General features: G+C 39.3%; 1 long non-coding RNA gene across 2 annotated transcripts in view; it reads left to right on the top strand.

Annotated features, from left to right (window-relative positions):
• LOC147581496 (uncharacterized) overlaps positions 1–19,721 on the top strand; it is a 126,047-nt gene that overhangs the window by 49,120 nt on the left and 57,206 nt on the right. For both annotated transcript variants that reach the window (XR_015249974.1, XR_015249975.1), the window contains exon 2: positions 12,649–12,753. This is a non-coding gene — a long non-coding RNA (uncharacterized LOC147581496). The remainder of the gene's footprint in view (positions 1–12,648; positions 12,754–19,721) is intronic.

The following is a 19,721-nucleotide window of genomic DNA, read 5'->3' as shown; positions in this document are numbered from 1 at the left end:
TCCTGTGTCTAGATGATCTATCCATTGTTGTAAGTGGAGTATTAAAGTTTCCTGCAATTACTACATTCTTATCAATAAGGTTGCTTATATTTGTGATTGTTTTATATATTTGGGAGCTCCTATATTCGGCGCATAGACATTTATTATTGTTAGCTCTTCCTGATGGATAGACCCTGTAATTATTATATAATGCCCTTCTTCATCTCTTGTTACAGCCTTTAATTTAAAGTCTAGTTTGTCTAGGGGCGCCTGGGTGGCGCAGTCGGTTGGGCGTCCGACTTCAGCCAGGTCACGATCTCGCGGTCCGTGAGTTCGAGCCCTGTGTCAGGCTCTGGGCTGATGGCTCAGAGCCTGGAGCCTGTTTCCGATTCTGTGTCTCCCTCTCTCTCTGCCCCTCCCCCGTTCATGCTCTGTCTCTCTCTGTCCCAAAAATAAAATAAAACATTGAAAAAAAATAAATAAATAAAGTCTAGTTTGTCTGGTATAAGTATGGCTACTCCAGCTTTCTTTTGAGTTCCAGTAGCGTGATAGATAGTTCTCCATCCCCTCACTTTCAATCTGAAGGTGTCCTCAGGTCTAAAATGAGTCTCTTGTAGACAGCAAATAGATGGGTCTTGTTTTTTTATCCATTCTGATACCCTATGTCTTTTGGTTGGAGCATTTAGTCCATTTACATTCAGTGTTACTATAGAAAGATATGGGTTTAGAGTCATTGTGATGTCTGTAGTTTTCATGCTTGTAGTGATGTCTGTGGTACTTTGTGGTCCTTGCAACATTTCACTCACAGAATCCCCCTTACGATCTCTTGTAGGGCTGGTTTAGTGGTGACGAATTCCTTCAGTTTTTGCTTGTTTGGGAAGACTTTTATCTCTCCTTCTATTGTGAATGACAGACTTGCTGGATAAAGGATTCTCAGATGCATATTTTTTTCTGTTCATCACATTGAAGATTTCCTACCATTCCTTTCTGGCCTGCCAAGTTTCAGTAGATAGATCCGTCACTAGTCTTATCGGTCTCCCTTTATATGTTAGAGCGTGTTTATCCCTAGCTGCTTTCAGAATTTTCTCTTTGTCCTTGTATTTTGCCAGTTTCACTATGATATGTCGTGCAGAAGATCAATTCAAGTTCCGTCTGAAGGGAGTTCTCTGTGCCTCTTGGATTTCAGTGCCTTTTTTCTTCCCCAGATCAGGGAAGCTCTCAGCTATGATTAGTTCAAGTATACCTTCATCCCCTTTTACTCTCTCTTCCTCCTCTGGAATCCCTATTATACGGATATTGTTCCGTTTCATTGCATCACTTAGTTCTCTAATTCTCCCCTCATACTCCTGGATTTTTTTTATCTCTCTTTTTCTCAGCTTCCTCTTTTTCTATAATTTTATCTTCTAATTCACCTATTCTCTCCTCTGCCTCTTCAATCCGAGCTGTAGTCGCCTCCATTTTATTTTGCACCTCATTTATAGCATTTTTTAGCTCCTCTTGACTGTTTCTTAGTCCCTTGATCTCTGTAGCAATAGATTCTCTGCTGTCCTCTATACTTTTTTCAAGCGCAGTGATTAATTTTATGACTTATTTTAAATTCATGTTCTGTTATATTGCTTAAATCGTTTTTGATCAATTCGTTAACTGTCGCTACTTCCTGGAATTTCTTTTGAGGAGAATTCTTCCGTTTTGTCATTTTGGACAGTCCCTGGAGTGGTGCGGAACTGCAGGGCTCTTCCCCTATTATGTCTGGAGTAAATTGTGTTGGCGGGCGGGGCTGCAGTCAGACCTGCCCCCAGCCCACTGCTGGGGCCAGAGTCAGACTGGTGTGTATCTTATCTTCCCCTCTCCCAGGGGCAGGACTCACTGTGGAGTGGTGTGGCCCCTTTCTGGGCTACTTGCACACTGCCAGGCTTGTGGTACTGCTTCTATGGGATCTGGCATATTAGCCAGGGTGGATCTGCAAGGTGCACAGGGGCAAGAGGGGCAGGCTTAGCTCACTTTGCCTTTGGTGGTCCACTGTGGGAGGGGCCCTGCAGCACTAGGAGGGAGGCAGGCATACCCGTCAGAGGGATGGATCCACAGGAGCACAGCATTGGGTGTTTGCGCAGTGCAAGCAAGTTCCATGACAGGAACTGGTTCCCTTTGGGATTTTGGCTGGGGGATGGGCAAGGGAGATGGTGCTTCCCAGCACCTTTGTTCCCCAGCCCAGCTGAGCTCTATCTTCCGGGGCTCAACAACTCTCCCTCCCATTGTCTACCCCTCTCGGAGCAGAGCTGTTGACTTATAACATTCCAGATGTTAATTCCCACTGGCTGTCAGAACTCATGGAGTCTGGAGCTTCCGCCTTTGCAAGTCAGACTCGGGGGCTCTGCCTTGCTGGATGGGCTGGCTGCCCCTCCACCGCCCCGGCTCCCTCCTGCCAGTCTGTGGAGCGCGCACCGCCTCTCCGCCCTTCCTACCCTCTTCCGTGGGCCTCTTGTCTACACTTGGCTCTGGAGAGTCTGTTCTGCTAGTCTTCTGGCGGTTTTCTGGGTTATTTAGGCAGATGTGGGTGGAATCTAAGTGATTAGCAGGATGTGGAGAGCCCGGCGTCCTCCTACGCAGCCCTCTTCTCTCGTTAGTCCCCATTTGAGTTTAAAGCAAAATTTAAATATTTATAATTTTTAAAATAATTTCTAGGTTTTATCTACTTTCCCCATAATCTTTCTTAATTTTTTAGTGGTTAAGCCATTCTATTTTATTTACTACTATTTGTTAGCTTTGTTGCCTTTCCTTTTCTTTCATTGTTAGCTCATCTAGACTGCTAGTCTTTCATTTGTCATTGAGTTTGTTGTGACCTGAGCAATCCTTTCACTGTTATTGGCCACATGAAATATTGCATCTTTTATAATATTCACCCTTTCATTTTACAGAAGTTTTATATTATTTTTCCATTGTATTGTTGAATATCGAACAATTTTCAAAACCACTCCCTGTCTCATGGCAAAGACAGATTGTAATATTAAATCTTAAATGTGAAATCTGCAAGTGCAAAGATTTGTCTGCTTTGTCTATAATAGTCTCTTCCGAGGTCTTAACGCAAAAACTTTGATTTTTACTGTGAAATCTGATTTGCCTTCTATTTCTAGCCTCATTTGGCCCACAGTTTCCTCTTCTTTTTATCTCTAAGAAGATAACTCTAGTCTAAATGCGCAGATAAAAGTCCATGAACTAGACTTTCTTGCAGGAACTCATAATTGGGGGAGATTACTTGGTACCTTCTTGTACTTTCAACCCATCTTATGGAGTGGCTTCTGTGAACCAAGAGAGAAGGAAAAGCTTCAGTCCTTTATTTTCAAGTGCTAACTAATTAAAACCAACAAATGTGCATATGTATCTATTTGTTGTCTCTTGATGTTATAGTTCAGATGTATTATACCTGTAAATCCATCAAGGTAAATTAATACATGGTGAATACAAAGTTATTCATCTTTCCTCTGCAGTCTTTCCCTTTGTCTCATTTCCACATGTACTATCTTATCTACTCTTATCTGCACAGTGTCTGGTACAGAATAGCTTCATAATAAATGGCCATTGAGTAGAAGAGTCACATCCCCAAGCAAGAAACCTAGTAATACTTTTTTAAGTTTTAAAATACAAAATTATGTGTAAATGTGGATAGTACTAAACTTCATGCTATCTTGATCAAATGCAAATGTAAGTATAAGAAAGACAAGGACTTTAGGGAAAATTTTCACTTTACACTGTGTTGAAGCAGGTCAATGTGGCATAACTGTGGGATCCATTAGCATTTAGCAGGCAAATGACTGGCATACACATGGAATCAAAGACCCTTTGTTTTCCTGACATAGATATGATTTTCTGATGATCAAGTATGAGCAATGACAAGGCAAAGTTGGTTGCCATTTGAAATATTTGGCTGTAGGGGCGCCTGGGTGGCGCAGTCGGTTAAGCGTCCGACTTCAGCCAGGTCACGATCTCGCGGTCCGTGAGTTCGAGCCCCGCGTCAGGCTCTGGGCTGATGGCTCGGAGCCTGGAGCCTGTTTCCGATTCTGTGTCTCCCTCTCTCTCTGCCCCTCCCCCATTCATGCTCTGTCTCTCTCTGTCCCAAAAATAAATAAAAAACGTTGAAAAAAAAATTTAAAAAAAAAAAAGAAATATTTGGCTGTAGCTCTGGGAGAAATCCAAGGCTTTCTAATAGATAAACTTACAGTATATACAGTTGATTAGTTTCCCTGATTAGAACACTGATTAGTGAGGCTCAAATTAGAATCTGAATTCCTGTGGAGATCAAATTATCTTCACTCTATACCATGGCCAACTCTTAACTCCAAACAGCAGTTCAGAGTTGTTGGTCTCACAGTAATCTGAGTGAGAAGGAGCAGTTTTAAATTAAACCTGTCATTATGACTGGAGGAACAATTACAGTTGTAACAGTTGTCATTCTGGACTATGAAGACTTCTTTTCTGCAATTACAGCTAATCCAAAAGAACAAAGCAAAAACATTAAATAATCTTTTAAGTAAGTAAGGTATTGAGATAGGATTTTTCTTTGTTGTAGTTGAACTGAAAATTCATCCACCAAGGCAGACTGACATCTTTGTTAGAATCTAATTCTAACCCATGAGATTTGCTGCTATGGTAAATAAAATAGATTCTGGTGTCATATACAAAATGAAAATGGCGACTATCAGACAGAATAAATTGCAGAATTGGATCCTAAGCCCAATATATAGAAAGTTTCCGTGTAAAAAGAGAGTTACAATATAATGACTCTTTTTCTTTTTTTGCTTCTATGTAACAATATAATTATGGTCAAATATGTTTCCTCTGTTTTTGTGTTGTTTCTTTGCTTTGTTTTTAGTTCAACTACAAATGAAGCTTTCTCTTCAAATAATCTGAAATCATTAAATTCTAGTTTTAAATTTTTTAATGTTTTATTCGTTTTTGAGAGAGAGCAAATGGGGGAGGGGCAGAGAGGGAGGGAGACACAGAATCCAAAGCAGGCTCCAGGCTCTGAGCTGTCAGCACAGAGCCTGACGTGGGGCTTGAACCCACAAACTATGAGATCATGACCTGAGCTGAAGGCAGATGCTTAGCCTAGACTGAGCCACCCAGGCACCCCAAATTTTAGTTTTTAAGAACAAAGAATATCCCTTGATTTCTTAAGGGCTAATTTTTATTAAGAAAAAAGAATATCCCTTTTTGTCATTGTAAGTTTAATTATTAAAAATTTAGTTTCACTAAGCCAAGAAAAAAAGCAATATAATGACCAAGTACTTGTCCTTGTTAGACTACTGATATTTTGTCTTTTCCTGGAATATTGACAGGGATATCAAAGGTAATTAAACTTTCTAACAAATATAAGCAACGTAGAAAAGCAACTTCAAGAAATTTTTATTATAAAATATTGGAAAGGCAAATGAAAAATATAAGACTTTTAAAGAAAATTCTAATTTTTATAATAAAAAGTCAGTAAAATACTCACTGAAATTTAAAGCTTTACTTTTTTATCACTGATATTTACATATTGTATTTAAATATTGAATTTTTACTGTAAAATAAAGTATGTGATTATTTATTGAATTATTTTCCACATGAATGTTTTGTGATAAGTGGCCGTAGGCTAAAATTGCAATCATTTTTATTAGGAATGAGTTTTCTTTGAAGTTAGCAAATATATATGAGTCTTAATAGAATCTATTATAAAATTTTTTCTAGCCCAGGATCACACATTGCTTTTAGTTTTAAATGTCTCTTTTAGTTTCTTTAATCCAGAATGGGGCATCATTTTGTGTGTGTGTGTGTGTGTGTGTGTGTGTGTGTGTGTGTGTGTGTGTGTCTTTCATGGGTTTGAAAGTTTTGAAGAGTAGAGGCCAGTTATTTTAGAGACTGGCCCTCATTTTGGCTTTGTCAGATGTTTCCTCATGATCAGATCTACTTCATGCGTTTTTCACAGGGGTATTAGTATAACCGATGCCGTGTTCTCAGAGCATCATATCAGAGACACACAAACAAAGAAATAATATAACCATTCTGCTATCTTAATGACTAGTTTCTTTTTTCAATAAGTGTACATTTTCCTAAATTTTAACACTTATAAACACAAGTATATGATTTATCTGCTTCCTTTTCCATTTCCAATATTATAGCATTTTTATATCTCTTTATAACTCATAATTTACTTAACCAGTCTCTCATTGGGGATTCAGGTTGTTTCAAATGCTTCACTACACTTCTTATTAAATAAATAAAAACATTATATGCTACATACTGTTGATGTAGTCATTAGGTTCAACTGGACAAAACATTATGGTAATGTAAGTCAAGTTCTTTTCTATTCTCAGATATTTGGCAACCGCTCCCCTATTCTCAACCAATAGACTTACAAATGGAAGCTTTGCAGCAAACGGGATCTGGCAGGGAACGAAGGTGGGACCAACATACATTCATTCCCAATCCTAGAAGATAATTTTAAATGTAAGCCTGTTGACAGTGACCCAGCCATGTCATTTTTGTTCATGGGCCATAGAATGCTTTTGTATATAAGTCTGCTTGAGCGAAAATATAATGTAAGTTAGCTTAACTATGCTTAAAATCGTCACTTAAAAATCATTTATTATAGAAAGCTTAAGTATGTATATCCAGAAATTTTACTCATGCCTTCTCCAACTTTTGCACTAGAAAACACCTAAAGGGAACTTTTTGCACACTTACACAAATGGAGAGAGAACAGTGTTTTATATAAGGAAGCTGTGGTGAATGTAACCAAAATACTGTCAAGTGACGAGAAATAGTGTGTTGATGTCCTGCAGTGAAGCCTGACAGGTGCTCCATACAACATGAGATTTTTCTATTTGCGCCAGCAGTGGATCATTTGGAATATCTCAGAAACTAGAACTTGAATCACAATGCCAGGCATCTTAACATGATGCCAAACTCTTCAGACAAAAAGAGGGAAAGAAGAAGAAGAAGAAAGAAAGAGGGGAGGATATTCGTGATCTCTACAGAGGCTAAGTTGTTGCCTAGGTTCACGGCCATTAATTGTGACTGCGTTTCTAAAACTTTCCAACCATCAGCCTGGTAAAGAGCCTGTCTGAGAATCACCTGCTGTGTGGGATGGAAAGGATTAGCGTGGCTCTCACTGGTTACATCACCGCTTAATTTGGCTCTTCCCTATATCAAGTCAACTCATAATTATCTGCTCTAATGGGCCTCAGAGGGAGGGGTGGGAATGGGGAGCTGTGACACAGATAATACTGAATAGCAAAGCCAGCAAAATATTTTCGATTAGGCTTATGCATATATCATATGCTTAAGAAGGAAGTATGTTTATCTTTCTAATTATGTTTTGCTTAGAGTAATTTTTTTAATTCCCATGCCAGTGAAAAAGCTATTTCATATTACACAGATAGAAGAGAAAGCAGCCTAGGTTTTAAAATCTTCAAGATAAAATTCATGAAATTTGTAAACTAAAAATCTGAAACATATTTTTCTGAAAATGTGGCCTCTCTGGTGTCCCTGTGTTCTGGCTCAGGCCTCCATTACATCTTAACCAGACTCCCCATGGCTTTCCCCGTCTCCAGTCTTCCTCCTTTTCAACTCTGTAGCCCAAAGAGAACCCAGTGGCCGTGGAGGGAGTGGGCGCTGGGTTCCTTCCACTGTCCTGACTTCCCATAGTGAGTCAGGTGCTAGGGGAGCAAGAGTGTTCCCTTCCATGTCACCAATAGTCCCTCAAAAATTCCACACTTTGTGTCAAAAGGCCTATGAGTATTTCAACTCATTGGAAGAATAGTTTCAGGTAGTCAGTGAAAATGGCAATGGAAGGGTGGATGAGCTTCAAAAAACTATGTTGGAGAAAAACATCTACTTTTTTTTTGTTGTTTTTTTTTTGTTTGTTTTCTTTCCTTCCCCCTCTCCCCCACTCTGCCTTTCTGATGTAGTAATCTGAACTCTCCTGTGGCAGGCAGTTGACTAGCTCTGTTCATCCAGGAGATAGGGAGTCACTGACCACAAACTTTAAAAAAGCATGGATATAAATACTAAATCCGTTACTTTAGTGGAGGGATTGCTCTACAACACGGCTACGCACATGTTTAAACCTAGCATCCCTGGCATATAGACTGCATGTCTCATAGCCCCGAAATTACCACTGGCCTTTCCAGTTTAGTCTGTGCCTCTCCCTAACTGCACCAAACACAACAAACTATTTTCCATTCACCAAAGATGGCATGCTTTCTAGTTAATATATTTTAAGTGTTAAAAGAATATGGACTTGTAAGCCTGAATATAGGCTCCAGGCCCATGTCAACCAATGCAATACCTTGGTCAGGGAATCAAAACTTTATTACCATTGGAAATAGGCAGAACTGCTTGTCACCACTCACCCTGACCTTTCAGTCTGTTTCACTGTGAATTAAGGACAGTGCTGTCCCTGGAAATTGCGTAATAATGAAGTACTGCCCCTAAGTTTTTTTTTGTATGCACAGTTTACTGGGTCTGTGGTCATAGCTAACATGGAGGAAAAAGATTACTACATTTCTCTCCCCGTGCCCCTTCCCTAGGACAAAGAAAAGAAATGTTTTATTACCAGACCAATTCATATTTTTTCTTTTGTTTTCATTCTAATTCAACAAAACCACTGAATCATCTACAACGTGCTGTGCTCTGAGAGGCATACTGGGTCAGGTGCTTTCAAATTTTTTGACCTAAATCCATAGTAAGAATTACTTTTAATCCTGATCTATTATATGCAAACACTGCTTCCTTTATATAGATATAGATATAGATATAGATATAGATATAGATATAGATATAGATATAGATATAGAGATTTAAGTGCATACAAATATATAAATATGCATATTTTCTTTATTATATGTGGTGTTCTCTGATACCTTATATTCTGTTTCCATCCTATTCTTTTTGTTTTTGATGCTTGTTGCAAACCATTACATATCATGCCCCAGGCTCTCTGCCTCCACATGATCACTGGGTATAACTTCCTAAAAGGTGCCTGACTATAGCTACTCTGGCTGGTTCTACACAGCTAGTTTGCCTGGTACAGATGAAGAGATCCTGTTCCCAAAATTACCACGGTCCCAGTTAGGGCAAAACTAAGTTGGACTTCTTTTTACCTGTCACCCCTCACATATTAGAACATCCTACTGGCTTCTCTCCAAATTATTTTCCAGCTGACCACCCCTCACCATCTCCCTGACCATCGCCCCAGTCCAAGCCACAATTGGCTCAAAGCCCCTAAGTCTTCCCTTTTACTCCATTGCCCCCTTAGGGTCTTCCTCACAGAGAAGCCAAAGTACTCCAGTGAAAATGTCAGTTACATTCCATCACTTCCCAGTGGGCACCCTCCAGTAGCTTTCTCCCACGGCACTCTGCATAAACCAAACCAGATCCCGGCCCATATCTCACCCTGCACTGTGTGGCTTGGTCCATCCTGCCACCTCTTCAGTCCCATCTTGTATTTCATTTCCTGCTACTTGCACCTGCCCAAGCACTCCACCCTTAGACCAGTCACTTTATTTTTCCTCAAAACACCAAGCCCTGCCGTGGGGCATTTTCAGTTGTCTGGAGTCTCCCTCCAAACTTATACAGTGATTTACTTGTTTGTCCTGCTTGTTGTTTATTGTTCATTTTCCATCTGTTAGAAGTGAGCTTCCCAAGGGCACAGATCTTTGTTTTACTCACTGGTGGTATATCCAAAGTATCTAGAAGAGTGCTTGACACATTTTGGGTGCTTCTTTTTTTCTTTGTTTTCTTTGAGAGAGAGAGAAAATCTTAAGCAGGCTCCACTCTCAGTGCGGAACCCCACCCGACATGGGCTCCTTCTTGGGACTGTGGGATCAGGACCTGAGCCGAAATCAAGAATCATATCCTTAACCGACTGAGCCATCCAGGCACTCTAGATTTTGGGTGCTTCTTAAATGTTGATGGTTGAATGCAAAAAGTGCTAACTATCATATTAATACTGTCAATAACATAAGCTACTCTTGCCTGAACACATATACAGCAATCACACTGCTCCATTTTTTTTAGCATCAGACAAACCACACCAGTCATAGATTTAACATTTTGAATACCAACCATATAAAGTAAGAGTGAGAGAAAAAAAATGACAATCAACTTTAGTATCTTTGTATTGGGTTAGTTACTAATCTTTTGTAATAAATGTTTCTCAAAAAAACACTTAGTAAGTTATGAAGTCTACTATCTATGTTTCAGGCTGTTTCCACCATAATCCAACTGAATATTTACAAGAGGTATTCAGTGCATGTTTTCTAGAAAAGAAATTTTTAAAAATGCCTCCTTCAACATTTCAGAAAGTCATTTCTATACCTCTGAAGGTACAGAATGGAATAAATTTGATTCATCTAACACTGGTGCCAGAGAACCGGTTTGCAACGTGGGGTCTTTTTGTGCCCTCCTGGATTGTCATTTTTCATTCAGAATATTCAGATGAGCCCCTTCAAAATCATGTAGGTTATGTATTTGATTATTAAACTTGCAGACCGGGTAAGCGCAAGAGTTGACAACCTTTAATGATAATTCTCTGCCCATATTAGCCATTGTTTTCCTATTCCTGCAACAGTCTTCAATTGTGTAATCAGTTAGGAGTTAATTCAGTTCAGGATTAACCTCTAAGCCCAGCCTGAGCATTTCTCTAGTGTAACACCACTGGGGATTAGCCAATGCTGGATTCTGAGTTCAGAGATCAGGAGCAACGAGGAAAGAAAGAGGGTAAAAGAAGATTGCCAAAATAAAGGTTGGGTCGCTTGGGTATGTCTGCTTCATCCCCTTCACATCTATAAAATCTGGAAGACCAGTTTATTTTGGAAATTAATCTTTCCTTTAGTATACATTTCATTTTGCACAAAAAAATGGTTTATATAAAAATGTCTGTACAAAAGTTGCCATGGTGTACGTTGTAGGTGCATATATGTTATATAAGGCATAAGGGGTAAAATACAATCTGGTTCATATTTCTTCCCTTGGGCAGATTCCAACATCCACCCTGCCAAGCAATAGGCCATCAATCTCTTCTTTGTTTAGCTCCTTTTGGAAGCAGTAAAATTTGTATGATTGACACTTAGAGAAGTCTTCAGGTGGTCATGTGTGAAAGCATTTCAAGTCCCATTATTAGATGCTAGTTAGCTCTTCTTATGAGTGCTATTTAATTAAGTGGGAAGCCATCTTTACCGTAAACCAGAGAAGAATGTCACTGTAACCTGGTTAAGAGCATGACCCTGAGTTAGTTTGCCTGGGTTCAAACCCCAACTCTGCCACAACAGAATACTACAGACTCAGTGGTTTCAATAGCAGACTTTACCCCAGGAGTGTAAAATCGATGTGCCGGCAGTGTTGGTTCCTGGTGAGGGCTTTCTTCCTGGCTGGCAGACAAGCAGGCTTCTTGTGACCTGTGTTCTGGGCACACACACTCCTGGTGTGCATTTTTCTTAGAAGGACACAAGTCCTGTTGAGTTAGGGCTCCACCCTTCTGACCTTATTTAACCTTAACTACTTTACGGGTCCTGTTTCCAAATACAGTCACACCAGGGATTAGGGTTTCAACACATGAATTTGGCAGGGGCCAGGGGGACGCACACTTCAGTCCATAACAAGTCACATATATGTTGCCCGGAGCACATTTGCAATAAATGCTAGCTCTTATTTGTGATACAGTTTTACTTTTCTCCCCGATATGTATAGGAGTCCTAGTTTTGCCATTTATTGTTTGGGCTGGTTAAAATTCCCATTTATAAGCAGAGGCATATTAACATGAGTAAACCCCAATTAGTGCATTTATTTAAAATGATAGTAAATGAAGTTTCGATTCTAGTGAGGTGACTTAAATGCAGACGTCAACACTTCACCCATTATTTTATGTAATGGATTTTAAAAGGCGCTTAACTTGAATCCTGTACAGGACATCACTGTCAGCAAAGTATGGCCTGTGGGCTAAATCCAATCTGTGGTTTGCTCCTGTACAGCATGTAAATTAAGAATTTTTTTTTTTTACATTTTTAAAGTGTGGCAAAACAAACATACACACGTGAAAGAAATATATGTAACTGAGGCCTTCTGTGGCTCACAGAGCTGAAAATATTTACTATTTGGCCCTTTACTGAAAGACTGCTAACCTCTGCTCCATGGATAGAGTTAACCCAAGCTCTTCGGGTGTATCCATTTCTTATAAGGTGGCACCTCCCCTTTCCTCTACCCTGAGCAAAGCTTCCCAGCCCCAACATTTTCTATCTTATTTATTTTGGAGAGAAGTAGTCTACAGTCCCTGTCCTGTCTCACCAACTTCCGAGAAAGATACTGAATATAATTTCACCTTTTCTTGGTTACTGTGACCCAGTGATGGCCTTGGAAGTGAAGAAGGATCCTGGTGGTTTTGAGTTATTTTTCCACATAATATCCTTTCTGGTCAGGTTAGGCCTGTTATTTCTTGTCACTGTTATCTGTCCATCTTTGAAACCTCCTCATCTTCTGCTTCCAGTCTGCCTTGGTCTTGGAAAAGGAGAAAAAAGAAGTCACTATTAAACACATTTTTATCTATAAGATTTCATTAGATTCTTTTCATATGTTAGCTCCTTTAATTCTCGTAGTATGACTTTGTGGTTAAATGTCATTATTTCTACCTTGCAGATTAAGAAAAGGGTTAAATTTATTTGAATCCGAGCCCAAGTCCTTCTGGCTCCAAAATTCAAGGCCTTTCACCAAAGAAACCCCAAAACCTGGCTGACTTGAACTGTAAGTAACATATAAACAGACTAAAATGATGCCTTTGTTGATAGTGCCCAGTTGTAAAGTGTTCTAAGACATCTGTTTTGTTTTCTTCTCAGTTCTTAGCTATGTTCTATGGTTCCGTTGTGTGATAGACAACTTCCAAATTATCGAGGTGCTGTGATGACACTTTGTTTGTTCAAATATATCCTTGGCCACCATTCATTCAATGAATATTGAGTGTTTTTCAATAGCAGCGCACATCTGAAAGTATGTGAAAGGATATTTATTGAGATGGAGATTTACTTAAGCTCGCTTTGTGTATTTCTTCCCCAGTGAGGAGCAGGTGGGCCTCATTGTTCTCCCTTGTCATACTTAGGGAAGGATGGGATTCCAGGAGGAAAGCAGAGCTCTTTTAGCGTCCTTTGCTAGGATAAACCAGTGGGATGAGAGCGGGGGACAGTCCCAGCAGCTAAGAGGAAAGAGAGAAGATTCCCTGCTGTGTTGCGGGAAAGGGAATTAGTAGTTTTTGTTTGCACATGTTATTTAAAAGATCTGGACGGGGCGCCTGGGTGGCTCAGTCAGTTATGTGTCTGACTCTTGATTTTAGCTCAGGTCATGATCTCCTGGTTCATGAGTTGAAGCACCGTGTCAGGCTCTGCGCTGGGAGTGCAGAGTCTGCTTCCACTTCTCTCTCTCCCTCTCTCTCTGCCCCTTCTCCACTTGTTTTCTCTCATGCTCTCTCAAAATGAATAAATATTAAAAAAAAAAAAAAAGATCAGGAAAAGCCAGACATTCATTCGTGTGTGTGTGTGTGTGTGTGTGTGTGTGTGTGTGTGTGTGTGTGAATTTAGAGTGAAGGGCTGAAGGCCACACCAAAGGATCCTCTTGGTAGACACATTGAAGCTATAACGGGAATTAGAAAGCACACAGAGATGGTGGTGTTTTGTTTCGCTGGGCAGAAGAGATGGCTGCAGATTGGAGGCCACCCTGAGAAGTGAACCCATCATTCAGGCAGTGGTGACCTTCTCTGGCATAAATCATGGCAGCGTGGGTTCACAGCAGCACTGGCCCCGTCAGAGGTTGGAAGTGTCGTTTGATTTGAGCATGGGCGGGCACTCTCCCCAACAATGTGTTTGTGTGGAATTTTGGCCCAGAAACCCAGAATGACAAGACAGAACATAGTCCTTTATTACTTTTAAATCAACATATTTTGTCTTTAAAACTCCATCTCAGTTATTACTGGGAGCCTATCTCCTTCCCTGGGTTCCACAAGATTATGAGAATTTTTTGTGGTATCTAGCAATTGGGAAAAGGACTCTTATCTTTAGGTTACCATGCTGATATACAGTCTCCTCTTCATCCCAACCAGTGGGTCCTTTCAAGTAGCCAGTTCAGGAGCCTTCTGTTACTTTGAAGGCCAAAGATACTTTCGTAAATATCAGGATTTAAGAATTCAGATTCAACCATAATCACAAGATCAGTTCTAAAAAGTATTATGTATTGGTCTTTATTTTTCCTATTTATAAACATATAATTGATCAAAGCGGATGAGTAGAAAAATCCAGAAAAGTACAAAGCGAATAAATATTAACATCTGCAATACATATTCTTCCAAAAATTCTTCCCTACCGAGATTTTTTTTTAATATGCAGAGGTAATATTCAAAACATTGAACTACCTGCACAGCTTAGACACCAACCAATCAGAATAAAGCCCTGAACCTTCCTTCCAAACTCCCCTTTCAGGCTTTACTTCATAGCTGCTTTATCTTGAGGAAGTCCAGATTTGCCATATTTGGGAGAAGCCATGGGTGGTGGTGGCAGCAGAGGTTGTGGCAGTGGCAGTGGCATTGGTGGGCTTGTCGGGGCATGGGCTATTTACCAGCAGATACAGAATTCCTTTAATAGTTTGACAACTGGTATGGGTTTATGGCTACCTGTACCAATATGTACTGATGGAGTTATTAGCCTGGAATGTATTACGATTCTTTATAGTTGGCATTGTCTTCATTTAGCAAAATTTAGTGAACGTTTGCCTGTAGCATAATATGTTCCTACAAATGAGTACTTTGTAACTAATCTTTGGGGATGCACTACAGACATGTCAAGATAAGATTCCATCACCTCTTGCAGTGGCTGGCTGGACATGTGCCACCAGCTTCCAGAACCAGTATTCTCCAGCCCCCTTGACTGTTTGCCCTCGTGTGATATAAAAATACTGTCATTTTCTTCACGTGTCATGATGTGAAAAGGGTTGGAAAGAATCGCTTTACAACAAGGTTTTTAATGGGAACATATCATCCCATCATATGATTATAACATGGTTAACTTAACCAACCCCCTATTAGTGGACTTTCATCTTGTTTCCCATTTTTTCAATATTTTATTTTACTCCTAGTGGACATAAGTAAACATATATCTGATCATTTTCTTAAGACAAGTCCCAAAAGAGGAATTTTGATATACTGGGTCCTCTTTGAGACCTGGACACACAATATCAAGTTTCCCTACCTTGCTGTGAGTACCAAAGAACACAGGCTCTAGATCTAGAATACTGGTATGTGCATCCCTGTCCCATTTCTTTTTAAAAATTTTTTTTTCAACGTTTATTTATTTTTGGGACAGAGAGAGACAGAGCATAAACGGGGGAGGGGCAGAGAGAGAGGGAGACACAGAATCGGAAACAGCCTCCAGACTCCGAGCCATCAGCCCAGAGCCTGACGCGGGGCTCGAACTCCCGGACCGCGAGATCGTGACCTGGCTGAAGTCGGAAGCTTAACCGACTGCGCCACCCAGGCGCCCCATGTCCCATTTCTTTATTAGTTGTGTGATTCAATGCCTCTGTGCCTTAGTCTCTTTGCTGAAAATGGGGATAATCACAGTATTTATCTCACTTAACTGTCATGAGGATCAAATGAGTTAGGAGTACTTAGAACAGTTCCTGGCTCATCGTTACCACTCATTAAATGTTAGGTATTTTCTTTAGTAGTTGTAGTTCTTGTTATTTTAAAGTTTGCCAATTTTCACTCCTCCGGGAATATATGAGAATGTCTTCCCTCTCATAATCCCAAGGGCACTGGGAATTAAGTTCTTTGCAATCATTGCTATAATATAATAGGTACTTAAAGATTTTTCTTTTAGAAAAATGCATTTCAGTTACTTATGAGATTGAATTATGAGGTTACAGTCTTTGAGAGACATACATGTTTTGTCTTGTGCTCACTTTCTGTTAGGCTGTTTGTCCACTTCAGGGATATTTTTACAAATGGAGAATGTTCTGGGAGTCCTAGGCAGCCTCTTACCCCATTCTGTATAAAATAAAAAGTAGAAATGCTAAGGTAATCAGAACCTCATGGATGTATCTAGATAGGGAGCTGCGGTTTTATAACCTTGGCTGCCCATTGTAATCACCTGGGAAACTTTAAAAGCTGCTCACGACTGGACCACACCCCCAGAGATGGTAATTTAATTGGTCTGATTTAATTACCTGGCATAGGGATTGTTAAAAGCTCCCCAGGTGATTCTAATGTGCAGCCAAGACTGGTGTAGGTGGGTACTGATTAATTCAGGGTCAGCTGGGCGTGTCTGTGAGGCGGGGTGCTGGAGAGAATGACGTTCATAATCAGTCAGCTCTCCACCCCAACTGAGTCAATTGCCGCCATGTAAATTGGCTAAGACTGAAAACAAAACATGCAATTCTGCTAGACTTTGCAGTATCTTAAAATTTTTGCTCTGGATAGTTACTTTCACTTTCAAATTTTTCTTTTTCTTAAAAATCAACCCAAATGTCACACTTACATTTTGGTGGTGGAAACGATCACTACATAGCAGATAACTTCACGCTCTTGACTCTTCCTACTATGTTGTGTTTGCTGTTGATGAAGCAAACAATCACAAAAGGACTACATACAAAACAGACTGGATAATATGCACCCTGTGTACAACAGCTTTGATCTTTTGTCTTACTTGGGGGTATAAGTGACTTGAGATTCGGCATTTTAAGAAGACTTCCTTTAGACTAAAAACTACAAACTGAAATTGTCCTTGAACTGGGAATATTCGGTTACGATGTGTTTTTAAGGGAAAGCTTTAAGAGTAGCTTCAAAGAAATCAGAAACTTAAGAGAAGGACAAGAAGATGCTGATGTGTTAGTAAAGTCTACATTATTTGCTTCTGTGGTTTGGAGATGTAAATAGAAACAGCTACGGCAAAGAAGTTCTATAATTAACTTTCATCCTGATTCCAAAAGTTGCTTATTTTAGAGCTATTAATAGTATATAACAACCACTGTTTAAAACTCTGGGTTTGAATTTTCTGGCACTTTAATGAAAAAATTAGTATTTTCAAGCTTTGTGGTTTCTCTAAAGTCATGTGCTAAACAAGTCGAAGTCCTCTGTTACTGAAAGGTTTTTGGGAATGGTGAATGCTCTGGTAATTTTCTTCTTCCTGGGCATAGTTTTCTCTAAGAGTCAGAGCATGAGTTTAAATCAGAAATTAAATAAATTACTGATCTAAACCGTGGGTCTAGTTATAGACAGACACTGGAATTTAGACACAACAAATATGCTCTTTAAACACAGTGACCTTACCCAGTTGTTCTTCCAAAACCACAACAGAGAACAATCTTGCTCAGTTAATCATGTCTCCTTAAAGAAACCACCACCTAGAAGGGTGTCTTTCAGAATATATTTGGCAGCAGGATGAGGCAACCACATCCTACCCTGAAAAGCGAATTCTCAATATTTCCCTTCAATCCAAACCGCCAGTCAGCATCAAATCCCTTCCCTGAGCTCACCAAATGTGTTGTTTCATTATTTGTTTTTATACTTGGGTGAATTTCTTGTAGTTCTAAATCCTATAGGATACAAATTGAATCTGGAAAAAGACTTCGAATAACCGCCAACCATCCGCAACCAAATTTTACCCAGATGCAAAGTAGACCAAGTGGGCATAAGAGACACTAAGCCACGTCTATAGAAGAAAGAATGGAGTATTAATAGAGTCAAAGACCATTTATGGAATCCTTTAATTCCCATTTAACATGTTGCTAAGTTTCAGGAAAGAAATGTTAAGCAGTGGTGACTGATAAAAGCAAGTCAGGTTACAGTTATGTTACTCTTTACATACCAGGAAAAAAAAAAAAAAGTTCTGGATTAGCCTCCCGGACACTATAAGGGAAATCTAGCCTGGTATACCCCCTAATAGGCAGATATGGCAGTGAGCTTTGGATAATATCTTATAGAAATCAGTCAAATAAAATTAGTTCTGGGTTCCTCCAAGAATTCAGGATGCTGTTTGATGATCACTGTGTGATCCCCCTGGATTCACTAGAACCCACCCAATAGAGACTGAAAACTTCCCAGTGGTGGTTCTCAATCTTTATTTCTCAGAATTATATGTAGGGAATTAAAAAAAAATACCCATTCCTATAGCCTATCACAGAATGTCTGAATCATAATCCCTGGTGGTATATATTTTAAAGAAATGTCCATAAGTGTTCCTGATGCACAGCAAAGATGAACACCTCTGAACACAGGCAAATAGATGGGGTCAGGTTTCCCACAAGAAAATTGCTTTTCTGAGGACTAGAGATTTTTGAAGATTGGTTTAGATCATCTCAGCATCCTCTTCAGGGGATCTTCGAGATAGTCTAATGAACAAGATGATCACAGAAAGGACACTCTTTAATTGTAAGGGGTCTTTGAACATCAAAGTGCTGTGCACTTGAAAACATTGTTACAACCAACTTTTTATGTAAGAATTAATTTAGGAAGTGACTTTTGTTTGTACTGTTTACAATTCTACTTTTAAAAAAGTATGATAACTCCTGTAGTTAACCTAGACAAGCTTCTATTTTCTATAAATATACATTTCATGTAAATATTTTCATATTTTTACATTCTATTATAGGCATTCCCAAGAATGTTTCCATTAGGAATTAATTGCCAACATATCATACAGTTCATAAATAAATTTCATACAATTTATTTGATGAAAAGGAGTGTATATAGGAAGAGAAAGTTAGATCAGTATTTGTTAAGCTTATCATATGCACTCTTTTAATAACAGATTGGTTATCATACTTTTTGCTGTTGAAAAAACTGAAGTTCAGATTAAGAGATATCTCCAACACCATACAGTTAGTAAGTAATAGCATCAGGATTTAAAATCAAGTCTGCTGATATATTTTCTAAATTGCATTATACTAGGACAATCAGTAGAGAAGCAAATGTCCTTTCTTGGTCCTTGAAAACATTTCATTTAATAAGTTATATCCTGGAGGACTATTCTGTATTCACAGTATGGCCATAAAGATTACACAATTGGGTATCTAAGAAGACTTTTTCATCTCTCCTATTTTCCATGAAGGAGGATGTAGATATTTTAATGAATCTTTAAGGGGGTCCAATATTTTAAAATATCTACTGTCTTCTTAAGCAACTAAGAAATAAGGTCAAAGGGTGAGGTAGATGAGAACCTAATTATTGCTTTTATTATGGATGAACTTTAGACCGATGTGTTAGGCTTAAATCTGAAGCAAAGTAGGCATCCTAAATTTAAATCCCAGTTTTAAACAGACTTACCTATCCAGGCTACAGGCAGTTCCCGTAACACCTGAAGCTTGAAGGACTAGAGATATATGTGTTCTTCTCTACCCAAGCTTCCTGTTAAGAGAAAATAAAGAGAAAGAGTCTAGATCTCTCCAGACTCACCTATCAGATGGGTCACTCCACCAGCAGTGGAGAAAGTCCAGCATTGCTGCAACTCAGGATCTGCCTGCACCTGGGAAAAAAACATCAGAAGTAAAAAAAATTGTGCTTCTCCTGGACAGAAAACTATGCTAGGAAGTTTTTCATATAGCTAACAAAAACGTGTAAGGACAGACACAGCTAAAGTTAGAGTTTGTTCGCTGAGTGTAAGGAAGAAACAAAAGGCTACCATTTAATGTCATTGTTTCTAGGATACACAGATAAAACAAATATTGAAATTGAG

Source organism: Puma concolor, chromosome B1, assembly GCF_028749965.1.
Source record: "Puma concolor isolate L17-30 chromosome B1, mPumCon1.1.hap2, whole genome shotgun sequence".
In the NCBI taxonomy this organism is placed as follows: Eukaryota; Metazoa; Chordata; class Mammalia; order Carnivora; family Felidae; genus Puma; species Puma concolor.
Note: the sequence above shows the minus strand (reverse complement) of the source record. Positions and strands in the feature narration are given on the sequence as shown.